This window comes from Acinonyx jubatus, chromosome A2, assembly GCF_027475565.1.
Source record: "Acinonyx jubatus isolate Ajub_Pintada_27869175 chromosome A2, VMU_Ajub_asm_v1.0, whole genome shotgun sequence".
NCBI lineage: Eukaryota > Metazoa > Chordata > Mammalia > Carnivora > Felidae > Acinonyx > Acinonyx jubatus.
Window position 1 is genome coordinate 62,686,334 of NC_069383.1, and position 15,256 is coordinate 62,701,589.

Below are 15,256 nucleotides of genomic sequence, written 5' to 3' on the forward strand. Positions count from 1 at the left end.
TATGGCCACCTAAACCTCCGCAAGTGCATTGTAGCTATTGTTACTAGACTCTGGATGGGAATGGTGGATTTGCTTTTGGCTGACCAGGGCAAGGAAAGTATTGGCACATTTCTAGGATTTAATGTGTTTGTCAATATGTTACTGGAAAATGCCAATGAATTTGAAATCTCCTTGGAAACAGGGATACATACCAATTAAATTATATTTGGTTAGGTGGAAATGATATAACAACACTGGTTCTTGGGAATGAGAAAATGAGGTGGTATGAATTTCCTTCTCTTGTGCTACAGTTTATATTGTTTGACAACAACATTAAACAGAGGATCTTTAGAATTCTGAATGCTAATGTGCAGTAAGATAAAGTTGTAAATGAAGAGAAATTAACTTCGAAGATACATTGAAAATGTCAACTTTTACAAATTAATAATAAATATTCTGTAAAATAAAATGATGAATTGCTTTTCAAATTCTAACATAAATATTTTTAGTTTTTAAAATGACTGGCACATTGAGAGAAAAGCAAGAAGCACAATGTGGCAGGAATTTAGCCTACGTATGTGAGGAGACAGTGGAAAATAGTATGATATAGAAAGCTGGAAAAATCATGTGGGGGGTACCTGGGTGGCTCAGATGGCTAAGCTTTCAACTTTTGGTTTCAGCTCAAGTGATGATCTCATAGTTCGTGGGTTCCAGCCCCACGTCAGGCTCTGCACTGGCAGCGCGGGGTCTGCTTGGGATTCTTTCTCTCCCTCTCTCTGTCTTTTCCCTGCTCTCTCTCTTTCCCTCTCTCTCCTTCAAAATAAATACATAAAAACATGAAAAAGTTTTAAAAAGAAAAATCATTTGGGGTTATTTTAGCAAAGGTCTCTCATGTCACAGTAAGAAATTCGAACATATCAATGATAATGGAAAATTACTTAATCAGGGTGAGAAATGTAAAAGGAGGAACAGTACATAGAAAAAGATCATCATAATAAATAGATTTAAATAAAATATACATGCATTATATAACATTAATTATAGACCTATGGCTAAGTCAACTTATCTGCAATATTGCTATATAACAAATTATCACAAACTCAGGGACTTAAAGTAAAAAAAATCTTTTGTTTTTTGCCAGAGGATATGGGAAGAGAGAATTGAGATTGACTTCCAACAGGTACAAGATTTTTTGTGGGGGGAGACGGACATGTTCTGGAATTAGAGAGTAATGATGGTTTCACAAGGTTGTGAATATACTAAAAACCACTAAATTGTACACTTCAGATTGGTAAGTAGTGAATTTTATCTCAATTAGAAAAAGACAAATTTACTATTAAACCAGGATGAATAAATTTTAATATACACAAAAGAAACTTTTACCAAAAAAAAAAAAAAAAAGACCACAGGTGTTACCTAAGTGAGTCTAGTTAAATTTTGAAAGCAAACTATTTATCTGATAAGGGATTAAAATCCAAAATATGTAAGGAACTCCTACACTTCAATACCAATAAAAACAAATAATCTGGTTAAAAATTGAGCTAAATACTTGAAGAGACATTTCTCCAAAGAAGTTATACAAATGGAAAACAGGCACAGGAAAAGATTCTCAATATCATTAATCATCAGGGAAATGCAAGTCAAACCACAGGATAACATCTCACACATGCTAGTATGTGTATAATAACAATTATAAAAAGGCATTAAGTGTTTGTGTTGATATGGAGACATTGGAACACGTTTACACTATTGGTGACAATGCAAAATGGTGTGGCCACTATGGAGGACAGTGTGAAGGCTCCTCAAGAAATTCAAAACAGAAATACCAATGATCCAGTAATGACACTTCTGGGTGTCTACCCAAAATAATTAAAATCAAGATCTCAAAGAGATATCTGCACTCTCATGTTTATTGCGGTATTATTCACAATAGTTAAGATATGGAAGCAATCCAGAAGTCCACTGATGGATGAATGAATATCTCTATCCATGTGGTTCATACACAAAATGGAATATTATGCAGCTTTAAAAAGATGGCAATACTGCCATATGCAACAACGTGGGTGAACTTGGAGGACGTTATGCTATGTGACATATGCCAGTCACAGAAGGACAAATATCGGATGATTCCATTTACATGAGAAATCTAAAAGAATCAAACTCAGAAACAGAAAGTAGAGTGGTGATTGCCAGGATCTGGGCGGGTTGGGGGGGTGGGGAGGTGAAATGGAGAAATGCTATTCAACAGGTATAAAGTTTCAGTTATGCAAGATGAGTAAATTCTGGAGATATAGTGCACAGCATTTTGCCTAGAGTAACAACACTGTATTATGCACTTAAAAAATTGTTGGGGCAGCTGGGTGGCTCAGTCAGTTAAAGCATCAGACTCTTGATTTTGGCTCAGGTCTTGATCTCATAGTTCATGAGTTCGAGCCCTGCGTTGGGCTCTGTGGTGACAGTGCAAAGCCTGCTTGGGATTTTCTCTCTCCCTCTCTCTTCCCCTCTCCTATCACTCTCATTCTTCTTCTCTCTCAAAATAACTAAATACACTTAAAAAAATAAAAAATTGTTAAGATGGTATATCTCATTTTAATTGTTCTTACTACAATCAAAAAATAACTGAACAGAAACAAAAAAAAAAAGAGGGAGAGAGAACAATGTTCATTACCTGAGTAAGAAAGTTACAAGTTCCCCAAATACTCAAAACATGTTTTGTTCTGTTGATAAATAATACAGTGTAAATAAAGCAAATTTTATAAATAGGGAACCTCTTAACATTCTCTATAAAATTACTGTAAAATAAATTAAACTTAAATTATCAAAATACCACATTAATTAACCAAGTATGTGGAAATAAGGATGTAGGAATATTATTCTCTGAGCAATGCCTAAAATATAAAGGGTAGTAAAATTAAAAAAACTGTAATATCATGCTTTTGTGTTATACTGTAAACAATAGGAATGTCTGCATAGAATTTTAAGAGATTTGTAAATAAAATACATTTAAAAAGAGGTGGAGGTGAGTTTGAAGGTTGACTGTCCCCATCCAAGAATCTTTTGGAGAGAAGAGTACTCTGGCCCAGACTTGAAATTTTTATTTCTGTTATCACAGCTCTCTATACTTAGGAGATTGATATGCATGATTTCTCATAAGCTGGGCTCTTTAACATAAAAACCACTTAATTAATTCTCCTTATTCAGATTTTATTTTCACCAAATCACCGTTAGATTGTAGTTTGACTTCACATGCACAGTAATCTACTGGAAGATAATGAGCTACAAAGAAAATATGAGTTATTTGGTTTAGTTTTCAGGGAGTTTAATCAGCTTACATGTTTGGTGTTTACATTGGACTCTTCTGAAGTCACTAAAGTTGATGAAAATCAAGTCCTTACCAGTCAAATGGTTAATTTGTTCCAGGTACATGGCTTTTTTTTTTTTTAATTACACTCTTGCCTCACTCATGAACCTACAAATTTCTGTAAAAATATATATTTGAACTTCTGAGGAGCACTGAAGCCTTAGCCTTGGAGAAAATGGTGCATGTAGCTGTCTCTTACAGGGCTCGGAATTCTGGCTGCACAAGGGAACTGATTCATAATCAGGGTTTTGTAAACTGTTAGAATGAAAAGACATTGAGGTTGAGGATGTCAATGAGTGAGATAGGGAATTTATCTCACCAGGACACACAGTTGGAAAGAAATTGATTCCAGGACAATCATAAACTGGAAGAATAAGAATAGGTCAAGACCCTGGAAGTCTAATTGATTAAAAAAAAAAAAAAAAGTATCTTGGCAGTAAGAAAGCTCGACAGCCATCAAAATAAGAGGCTGTGGTTGGGGAATGTAGTGCTGATCTAGATCTCTTTTTGACTAGGTAGCTGGGAGTAGATGCGCTCATCAGTCAGCTTGTTGCCGCTGATAACGTGCCTCTGTCTCTATATGTCTCCAGGCTTCCTGACTACCAGAAAATTGTTATTCATCATATTTTAAATGGTAATAAATTCTGTCCAGTTTGTACCATACTTCATTTTGTCTTGTATTTATTTATTTAGTATTAAATACTATTCATTTGAATAATATGTATACAACATTAGGCTTTTATAGTACACAATTCATGTATTAGCATGTATCGTTTTAGACCCTAGGTATGCCAGAAGAAGGAAATCATCTGGAGATCTAGTCAAAAGATTGAAGCCTGAGATGGTGATATCACATCATCACACTTACTTTAAATGGAAAAAAAAACCAACAACTATAACCTAGAGAAATATAAAGTTATGAGATGTGTGGTTGAGGAATTCAGAAAAAATAAACTAGCAATATTCTTATTTAGTCAAATGTTTGATGGTAAATGTTGATATTACAGAATCTATATTTTGGACAAGATGTCTCACTGAAAATAAACGAATAGCTTAATTGAATTTAGTAAGCACAGTTACTGTTCATCTATGAAATTATTCTTATCTATGAAGGACCAGTTTAAATGCCATTTCCAATAAAAGCATTCCCAAATCCCCCTATAGGATTCATCCCTCCTTCTGAAGAGCAATGGAGCTTGAAACTGCATTTTTCCTTGTATCTTGTATTACAATTAATTACTTACAATATCTGCCTCCAGAAGCACCTGGGTGGCTCAGTCAATTAAGTGTCTGATTCTTAATCTCAGCTCAGGTCATGATCGGACTGTTTCGTTCATGGGGTCGAGTCCTGCTGTCAGTACAGAGCCTGCTTGGGATTCTCTCTCTTCCTCTTTCTCTGTCCCTCTCCCATTCATGCTCGCTCTTGCTCTCTCTCGGTTTCTCTCAAAATAAATAAATAAATAAATAAATAAACCTAAAAAAAGACCCAAAAAACAAAATCTGCCTCAAAATTAGATTATAAAAGTGTTGAGGCAAGAATTTCTACGTTTACAAATCCTACATAGGGTTCAGCACATGTTGAGTTGAGCCATATAAAATTGCTGTTATTCCACCATTTTTCAATCTTACAAAAGTGCAAATTTTATGTGGTCCAATGATAAGAAGAATAATAGGTACTCTGTGTTAGCCAAAATCTGAAAATTGCGGATTCCGTTTTGAAAACTGTATCTAAAACCCCGAATATCTAATCATAACTTTTTCCTAATAATGGAAAACTTGTTAATAGTAATGGCAATATAAAAATATAAACTTTCATTTAAATTTATCCCTCAAATATTTTCAACTGGAGAGTCACAAAGTATTTTTATCTGTTTTTAATGAGCTGCTAATTAAAAAGAAATACATTTCTTTGGTTAGCAAATGTATGGAAATGCAATCTTCTTTTGCTTCCATATCTGAGTTTAATTTTGTAATATTAAGTATTTGAGGTAATAGATAAATAAATAGATTGATCTAGATATATATCTGACACATAAATGCTGCCAACGTACAAAAAAGCATTGTAAAATAGTGTGCTATTAAGAGCACAGGGAACCACAAATTTGTGCATATTTATAAATTCATTAAAAAAATTCAGCACTTTCTTCCTGCTTGGCTTTCTCCTTCTTACTGTAGTTTTCATAATTTCTCTTCTACAATGTTATATATAAAGAAATTGTTTCTTTCATGAATAAATTCATCTATTTCATATAAAATACATATATTTCTTTTTTTTTAATTTTTTTTCAACGTTTATTTATTTTTGGGACAGAGAGAGACAGAGCATGAACGGGCGAGGGGCAGAGAGAGGGAGACACAGAATTGGAAACAGGCTCCAGGCTCTGAGCCATCAGCCCAGAGCCCGACGTGGGGCTCGAACTCATGGACCGCGAGATCGTGACCTGGCTGAAGTCGGACGCTTAACCGACTGCGCCACCCAGGCGCCCCTAAAATACATATATTTCAAAGAGCTAGTCAAATTGACAAACTAGAGGAAAAATAAAAAGAAAGCAGGAGCATTCATTAGAAAATCAACAACTTCACTCACCATTTGAAACAGAGTTTTTTGTAAAAATTTCTAGGGCAGTATGTCTCAGCAAATCTTTTCTGCAAAGCCAAGCAGGACTAAACAAACACATAGTTTATAAGGGAAACTAGCCTTTGCTTTACAAAAGAACCCGAAGTGTGTTTAAGTTTTAACCATCTGGGTTGCTAAGAAACTGAATTAATTTCCTAAAGGACTCAAGTCAGAGTAGGAAAAAAAAAGTGAAAGTGGGACCTCTAATTGTTGTCTAAAACCTAGCAACAAGGCAACAACTCCCTTGCTCTTTTTTGAAAGGCTGGAAAATCAGCATATTTGGAAGTCCAATACTTAGTAAATATTGAGAGAAGAGAGAGACAAATTAATTGCACTCCAGTGCAGTTTACTAAATAATAAGTCTTTACAATTCACCTTTTGTTATTTGTTTAGTAATCTGTTTTATAAGTCAACGTGGGTTTGACACTTGATACAAACATGATTTGAGCAGTTGTTTCAACTCTCTTATTAGCTTGGGCTTAAGAAGGTTCCAGTTAATCTCCTCAATGTTCATTTCTAAGGCAAACAAAGATTAGAAGTTCTTCCTAACTCATGACCTAACCTACTGATTTCTGTGAAATAATTTATGGAGAAAGCTCTCTGTTTTTATTAATCAAATCCTATACTTAATGGTAATAAATGTCCGGGGAAATTTGAAAAAAAAAATGTTATAGAAAAATTTCAAACATGTATAGAAGTAGACCGAATTGTGTAATGAATCACCATGGAACCATAAGTCAGCTTTAAAAAGTTTCAATTTATAACCCAAACTGATTCACATATAGCTCCAATGTATCTCCTTCCATTCTGCATATTAATTTGATGTATTGCATCATTTTATCAGTGATTACATTGGAATGTTCACTCTAAAAGATAAAAATGATTTTATTTTTAAAGCGTAAGCCCAGCACCACTACGATATCCAAAAATATGAATAACAATTCACTGATATTGAGTATCTAGGCAACATTCAAGTTTCCAATTAGCTTATAATTTTATTTTTACTTTTTTTTAAATTTGTTTGCTTGATTTGGACTAGATATATACTCTCATTTAGTTTGAAATTCCCTATGATCTGAGTGTTAACTTCTCTTTCCTTCATATTTTTCTAATGGGATGTTAAATTTCCTGACCAATGACTCCTAATAGCTGGAGTCTTTTGACTATATAAACCATTATTTCATTTATAGTGAAAGTTTGCCACTGGGTGGCAGTGTGTTACTTACAATTTTATCTCCATTTATAACCTAAGCCACAAAGATCAATTTGCCTGTATTGTTTTTCCCAGTGTTCAATTTTACTGTTTTTTTTTTATTTTATGAAAATGACAGCAGAATTGAACATACTAAATTTTCTACAATTTTGGAAATAAAATTAACCTATCTTTATGCTACCTAATTTTCTTTCTCTTTCTTGCATAGAGATGCATGATTCTTTCTCAAAAATATATGTTCAGGTGTGTCTATTTGTGTTTAGTTTACTAATATTAGTTGCCAAAATACATACAGTGTGTCCCCAGGTTTCAAGAAAATAATAATCGGCTAGAAAACATACAACCTATGAGAATACATCACAAAACAAAGTACTAAATGTCAAGAGATCAGTCCTGACAGTTACTCTCATGAAAAACTAATGAGGATAGATCGTGGAAGTTTGAGAACATCTCCAAAGATTTCTTAGAGCAACTAAGATCAATTCTGATCCTTGTTAATAAAAAGGAGAGAAAAGGAAGGTGGTTTGGATGGGCAAACAGCATACAAACTACTGGAATTCTATTTAATGCTTTCATGAGCACCTTTCCAGAATATTCTGAGTGGGAAATATTATCTCATAGTTAAGTGTCTTGAGTTATGTGTGGGACCGTCCAAAAATCTATTCTTTGGTAGATAATTTTGAGTTTATAATAAAATTTTACTGCACATGAGTATCTGTGGGCTGTCCGAGAATCTGTTGCCGGGCCTCCATAAATTTAGGGAGGTAACATGTTATGGCAAAGTAAAACCTCCACACTCTCACTTTCATGTTTCCAGGTACCAAGGAATATGCACACTTGTAAAGAAGTTACCAGAATAACATATGTTTATACAAATGAATAAAATTAAAATCCACTGGAATAATAATCTTGTCATAAAACTAGTAACTTCAGTTCAAAATACACTATAAATTAAGAAGGAAGTAAAATAGGTTTTAAATTATGCTCAGAATAAGAAAATAAGAATGAGGGAATTTCTTTACTTGGGCAGGAAAAAAATTATCTTAACCGATACCATAAGGTAGCTAAACAGATTAGCTTTTATTTCATCTCCTTTTTTTATCAAAGGGAATAATTTCCACACTGAAAATAACAAACATGAATAGGAAAGAATTACAGCTTGAGAGAGATGAGGAGATAATAAAATAACATAGTTATTTACATGAATTCAGGTCCATAAGACTTAAATGCATTACATTTAAGAACAATGGGAGAACCGGCAGTAGGAAATGAGGTGGCATCTTTTGAAACCTTAAGCGACAAGGTTGTATAAGAGTAGAAACTGGAAGGGTGGTGCCTGGGTGGCTCAGTCGTTTGATGACCAGCTTCGGCCCAGGTCCTGATCTCATGGTATGTGAGTTTGAGCTCCCCTCTGGGCTTTGTACAGACAGCTCAGAGCCTGGAGCCTTCTTCCGATTATGTGTCTCCCTCTCTCTCTCTGCCCCTCCCCCTCCCCCGCTCTCTCTCTCAAAAATACACAAACATTTAAAAAATTAAAAAAAAAAAAAAAAAAAGAGTAGATCCTGGAGATGAGACATGCCTGAGTTTACCCCCAACTCAGTAGTGCAAGGCAGGCTTCTGTGTGTTCACCACCTGACATGTCACACAATGTGGATTGGGGAATGGATTTTATTAGGATAAAAACTAGACAAGCAAAGATCGGAGGAAAAGAGGACTTGAGTTTTCTGATCCCCTAGTATGCTCTAGAGAGATGATGAGGGCCAGGGCCTGATCTTGGACACACTGCGAGTGAACATTCTGGGTGATAGGAGTTCCTCCTACTGCTCTTATCTTTTGCAGAGCAAGTCTGAGAGCAACTTCATCAGAGGGGGTGGGGCCAGAGAAAACTGACTAACAAATTATCTGGGCACCAGCCTTACTGAATTTGGATGCCAGCTGTTCACAGGATTGTCCAGGAAAGACAGATGCTCAGCATCTGATGACTCTGGAGGTGTGTGCAAAATTGCATTCCTATTTTTTGAGAAAAATACTAAGGATCTAGTGGGAAGCTGAGATTGGAAGCAACCCCTCCTGTTAGGAGGAGGGAAGAGCCTCCCTATGCTAATTGTCTCATTTTCCAGGTAGATCAAGGTGAGCTCTCAAGGGCATTTTAAGACAGCCATGCTTGTTGTACCACAGAACCTCAGTAAATTTTAGAATAGATTTTCTAACATGATTAGTTATTGCTGTAGGGAAGTGGTGCTTTCTGATCACTACCAGAAATGAAGATACATCCATGATAAGTTTATTTCTAACACGGGGCCATGTATGAATAAAGTAACTCTAACTATATGGGAGGCCTTCACACTGTGCCTACATTGGCTGTACTACCCTAAGCCCGAGAATGCCTGGGTTGGTATTATTTATGTTCAAAGCTTGTCTGTTGATTTGTGTTTTGGTTTGTTTGTTTGTTTTCCTTTCTTCTAAAGGGCCTCTCAAATTTACTATAGTTAAAGACTTTCTCCATCAGTCATCTATGTTCAAATCACACCAATAGAAACATGATCCCTTGATGAAGTGGGAGTGATGTTTCAAAGAAGGACTTACCTGATTCCATATTTAATTACCAGGTCAAGTATCTACAATACACAACAGTACCCCACAGCTGAAATGAGAACCCAGCAAGATGGCGAACACTGCCTTCTCATCCCCTTTTCTATCATACCCCTCAGCCTCTTGATATCTTCCTTCACTCCCACCTTCAGGAGCTATTGACTTTTGTGGTTCCTCCCTCTGGTGATTACTACTTCCTGTTTTACCACATCAGTCAGCCTATTGCTTTTTATAGAGGCCAAAATTACTTTCCTACCTTTATGCCAAATCAAAATACTAACCTTGTTTGTCACTCTAAACTAAAGCATACTTTACGTCTTTTCTCAAAGAATCATTATAGAATTTTAGTTCTATTTGTCCAATTTCAAAACAATAGAAAATTCTATTTAAGAAATAATCTTCATGCCTTCCACATAGTGGAAATTAAATTATTTTCTTGACTTATTAAATATCTGGACATACAAGGTCTTTGCTGTTATGCTAGACAGTGTCCTCGGTGTTCTACACTTGTTAACACACTCAATCTCACAGAAAGCTTTAGAAATAGGTACTTGTATTAGCTCATTTGACAGATGAGGACACACTGAAGGAACGGGTCTAATGACTTGCTCAAGATTACACAACTAATAATCAGATAGCTCACGATGAAAACCCATCCAATTTGGCTTCAGAGGCCAGGTTCATAGCCTTTACAATATACTGACTCTCAATCCGTAGTTCCCAAAGTGTGGTCCCCAACCACTAGCATGAGTACCTTTTGGAAACTTGTTAGAAATGCTGATTCTTGGGGCACCCGGGTGGCTCAGTCGGTTAAGCGTCTGATTCTTGATTTTGGCTCAGGTCATGATCTCTCGGCCACAACATGGAGCCCTGCATTGGGTTCTGCTCTGGGCATTGAGCCTGCTTAAGATTCTCTCTCTCTCCCTCTCCCTGTGCCCCTCCTCAGCTTGCACACGTGTGTGCCTGCTCTCTCTCTCTCTCTCTCTCTCTCTCTCTCTCAAAAGAAGAAAAAAATACTAATTCTCAGGCTCTAACTCTAGTAAGTCAGAAACTCTGGAGGTGGGATGCAGCAAACTGTGTTTTAACAAACCCCCCAGGTGATTCAGTTGTCTGTTTAAATTTGAGAAGCTCTGCTTTAGAGAATAGTGAGGGAATTATTGGTGTAGATTCTAAAATCCCTTTTGTACAGTAGCAAATCCTTGCTTTTTTAAAACATGTCTCATAACTAAAATTATTATAGAAGCTTTAACACATTATAGCACATGTAGTACAACACTCGAGAATACTGGCAGAGCTACAGAAATTTCTTAGAAAACTTAGTATATATTTGAAAAGCAAAACCAAAACTTATTAATAATTTAAAGATGGTTTAAGGAAAAAGAATTGTCATTTTATTTTACTTCCATGAGGCTAGGTATTGAAAAAACTCTAGTAGACCATGATGGGGAAGTGAGATTTTTAAAAAGGGACATAAGCACAGACTTTGCAACTTCTTAAACTAATTAGTAAAACAAATCGCAACCACCAGGGTCTCTGAAAATGCAAACAAATTGGGAAGTTCAGAATCATCACATAGAAAACTGGGTCAATAAAGTCCCATCCTTTCTAATTCCCATTAATTCCATGGAGTGTCATTTCCATTGTCTTTATCACCTCTGTAAAAATATATACCCTTAGGGAAATTAGAGAACAATATTTGGCATACACTGAAAGAGCATTTATTAATGTAACTTATGTATTTTGAGCATAAAATGCTGTGTGCTCAGTGACACTGTAAGGCATCTGTTGTTATAATTTCCCTGAGTTAGAAATTAAATATTTTCTTACATTCATCTTTCCCATATAACATGGCCTCATAACACAACGTTGTAAGAATTCCATTAATGACTAACTCCCCTTAACTTGAAGCATGAAATTGGCTGTTATTTTCCATGTGTCAGGGAGCCTCTGTACTGAGGAATCTGTGACACACAGCAGAACCCCAGACAAAATCTGCAAAGTTAGTATAAGATACTTCTATTTCCCATTGTCCCTGGACATCATATTGAGATCATCCCATTCAAGTCAAACACATGGAGAAATAATTCGCCAGAGCGCACATCCTTATTGAAATTGATCTACTCTTTTCTCCATGAAATCAGGGGCCAACCAACTGATATAGAGCTAATCCATGCTATTATCAGATTATCTCCTTCTGAAAACAATATATCATATCATATTAGGTGCCACTAGTAGGTGTCAATAGCCTGTTCATAACCCCAGAGAAATTTGTATTACCTCTTTTAATCCTGAAATTACTTATGTGAAAGTTATTGGTAATTTTCCTATTTATCCCTTCAGTAGAATCCAGGAATCTTGTCTTATAAAATGGAAGGAATTCTCATACAAGATTTTGCAATTCTTATTATTTCAAAAGTTTGGGTAAATATGTGTGGGTATATGGGAGGAAGACTTTTTTTAATGTTTATTTAATTATTTTTGACAGAGAGAGAGCACACAAGTGGGAGAGGGGCAGAGAGAGAGAGAGAGGGAGAGGGAGAGAGACAGAGACACAGAATCCGAAGCAGGCTCTAGGCTCCAAGCTGTCAGTGCTGAGCCCGACATGGAGTTCAAACCCTTGAACCATGAAAACATGACCTGAGCCGAAGTCGGACACTTAATTGACTGAGATACCCAGGCATCCCTGGGAGGAAGACTTTAATTTTCAAAAATTTTACTATTTAAGTAGTGCCAGAGAATAAGTACAGGATTAGCAGGATTAACTTGGAAAAGCCTTCTTTCTGGTAACTTATTTCCAATGGTTAAAACTAAAACTTTTTATTGATTAATTAAATATACATTGTCTAGTGTTGAGATGAGTAACAAGGACCTGTGTCTATTGAGGAAGAAGCCAGAAGAAATAGAACAAACACAGATGTTCTCAAACTCATTTTCTGATTTGAAACAGCTGTGATGTGCCTAAGAACTATAAACATGAAAACACGTGGACCTCTCAGTGTGCCTACATAATTGACTCTTAATATTTACTTATTTACTGAGCAGTGTACATTTAGTCTCGTATTATAAAAGACCTCATCCACATATATCAAAAGTCTTCTTTGACATAAAATTTTCTATGGGAAAGAAAGATCAAATATCTACAGGGAAGATAGATCAAATTCTTATTTGTGGATTTTAAGTTCCCAATGACTTGAAAAGTCTTCATGGGATCTGTGGGTATCCCTTGCCTTATCTGAGTCCTGAAAAATGAGGTATTATGGAAGCATATGGATTCATAATAATCATGGTGCCGGATACACCAAGATGCTTTCAGAGAAACTTCCCTGCTCACAGCCCAGCTGAAGCTACAGGGAGCCCTAGGTAGACCAGTGGCTTTACCTTCCAGATTGAGTCTGATTGGTTCAGATTTGGACCCCTGACCCAAGTATAGCCAGTACCTAGATATGCCAGGGAACCTAATGATGGCCTCACAACAATGACAGATGTGTAATCAGATACACCCTAGAAAAATTTGAATTGAGGGAAATAAATCAAATCACACATGCCAGTATGTGTTCAAGTATAAAATAGAAAGAAGTCATGAGGTACAGTCAAGGTCCAGAATGGTAGAGTTAGTTGTATTTATGATGCAGTAGGAGTTACGTATAAGCAGAAAAAAAGTATTTTTTTTCAACCATATATAGTGAGAGAAGGAAAAGTAGGTGTGCAGGGAGAGGTTGACTCATAATATTGGATGAGCATTAGAAGAAATTCCACAAATTATGGCTGTTGAGCTCTGTCTATAGAGTTTCCTTTTACTCAGCTGGCTTCAGCTTTTATTTTTGGATTTCATGACAGTGTTTCTTCTTTATCATTTCATGTGCATTCCGCAGGTCCCTTCGTACATTAGGTGACTAAAATGTGAATCAGTCCCTTTCAACCAAAAAAGTCTAAACGAAAGTTGAGCTATAACTTGAATATTTTGTGAAGGAAAAGAATGTCTTTTAAATGCCTTAACATTTTTCTCCCAAGAAAGACTTTACATTGACATGAATATATTTTTAAGGCTTCCATTAGTAGCATTAATATTCTGTAATGTGGTGGACCACAAACCCTAGTCAGTAAACAAGTTACATCACAATTGCCTACATGGTTACTATATAGATTTTTGGGCTCTATCCCCAGAGACTATAGTCAGCAAGTCTAGGATAAGCCTGGAAATCCACAATTTAACAATAGTCACTAGGTAACTTTGTTGCACAGTTATGTTTAGAAAAAAATTAGGAATTTAGATTTAGAACGCCTGATTTGGGTCTAGATAAGTAACCTATTCTTTTGTCTTTCCAAGTTTAGATTTCCTCATACTTACTACAGATAATAATACTCTCTACCGGGTTGAGACGATCAGTGAGATAATATACACCAAAAGTAAAGCAATTCTGGAATAAAAGTTTAATTACCTGATTACTGGAATTCCTTATAAATGCATTGGTGCCTTTTCATATAGACTTGACGAAATCCTGAAATGCCTGCCATTGCCACAGCCCCAACCCAAGGAATTCCCAGCCCATGGCATCATTACAAGTTTCCCATGCCAATAGGCTCATTCCAAGGGCTCCCATGCCCATAGACCTATGTCAAGGAATTCTCGTGCCAAAATTTTTCAAGGCATTAGTACCAATTAGGTTACTATAAATAGTGATAATAATGATAATAACAAGAGTATAAAATAGTAATAATAACAAAAGATTCTCCTTGTTCTTTAATTGTAGATTTTTTATTTCATTTTTTGTTTGAGCGCTCTCCTTTTTCATTTTCTTCAGTAATATAAACTTTATTTTCAGCTCTACTGTTCTCTTTGTTAATGGAAATACAAATTAATGATACATGAATGGTTAAAAACAAAATTACAGGAGCACCTGGGTGTCTCAATTAGTAAAGCATCCGACTTTGGCTCAGGTTGTGATCTCACGGTTCATGATTGTGAGCCCCGCATCAAGCTCTGTGCTGACAGCTGAGAGCCTGGAGCCTGCTTCAGATCCTGTGTCTCCCTTTCTCTCTGCCCCTCCCCCGTTTGCACTCTGTCTGTCTCTCAAAAATAAGTAAATAAACATTAAAAAAATTAAAAACAAGAAACAAAATTACATCCATAAAATGAAACATTATGAAGTTGTTACAAATGCAAAATTTCACACATGTAATTTACATCAAAATATAGCATAAAGTATATATACAGCACAATCTCCATAATGTCATAAATTACATCACATACATGTATAGTGGTATTTGCATATGTATGTACATGGATGTCAAATGCTGGAAGAATGTATATGAAAATTTGACATGGGATTCTATCAGGTTCACTTCTTACATTTCTTATTTTTCCAATTTTCTACATTAACTATGTATTATTTTACAAGTTAAAAAACAATTATTAAAATTATTTTTAAATTAAAAAAATAAATGAACATAGTAGAGGATATAAGTGGCCCAATGGTATCAGACCTCAATATGG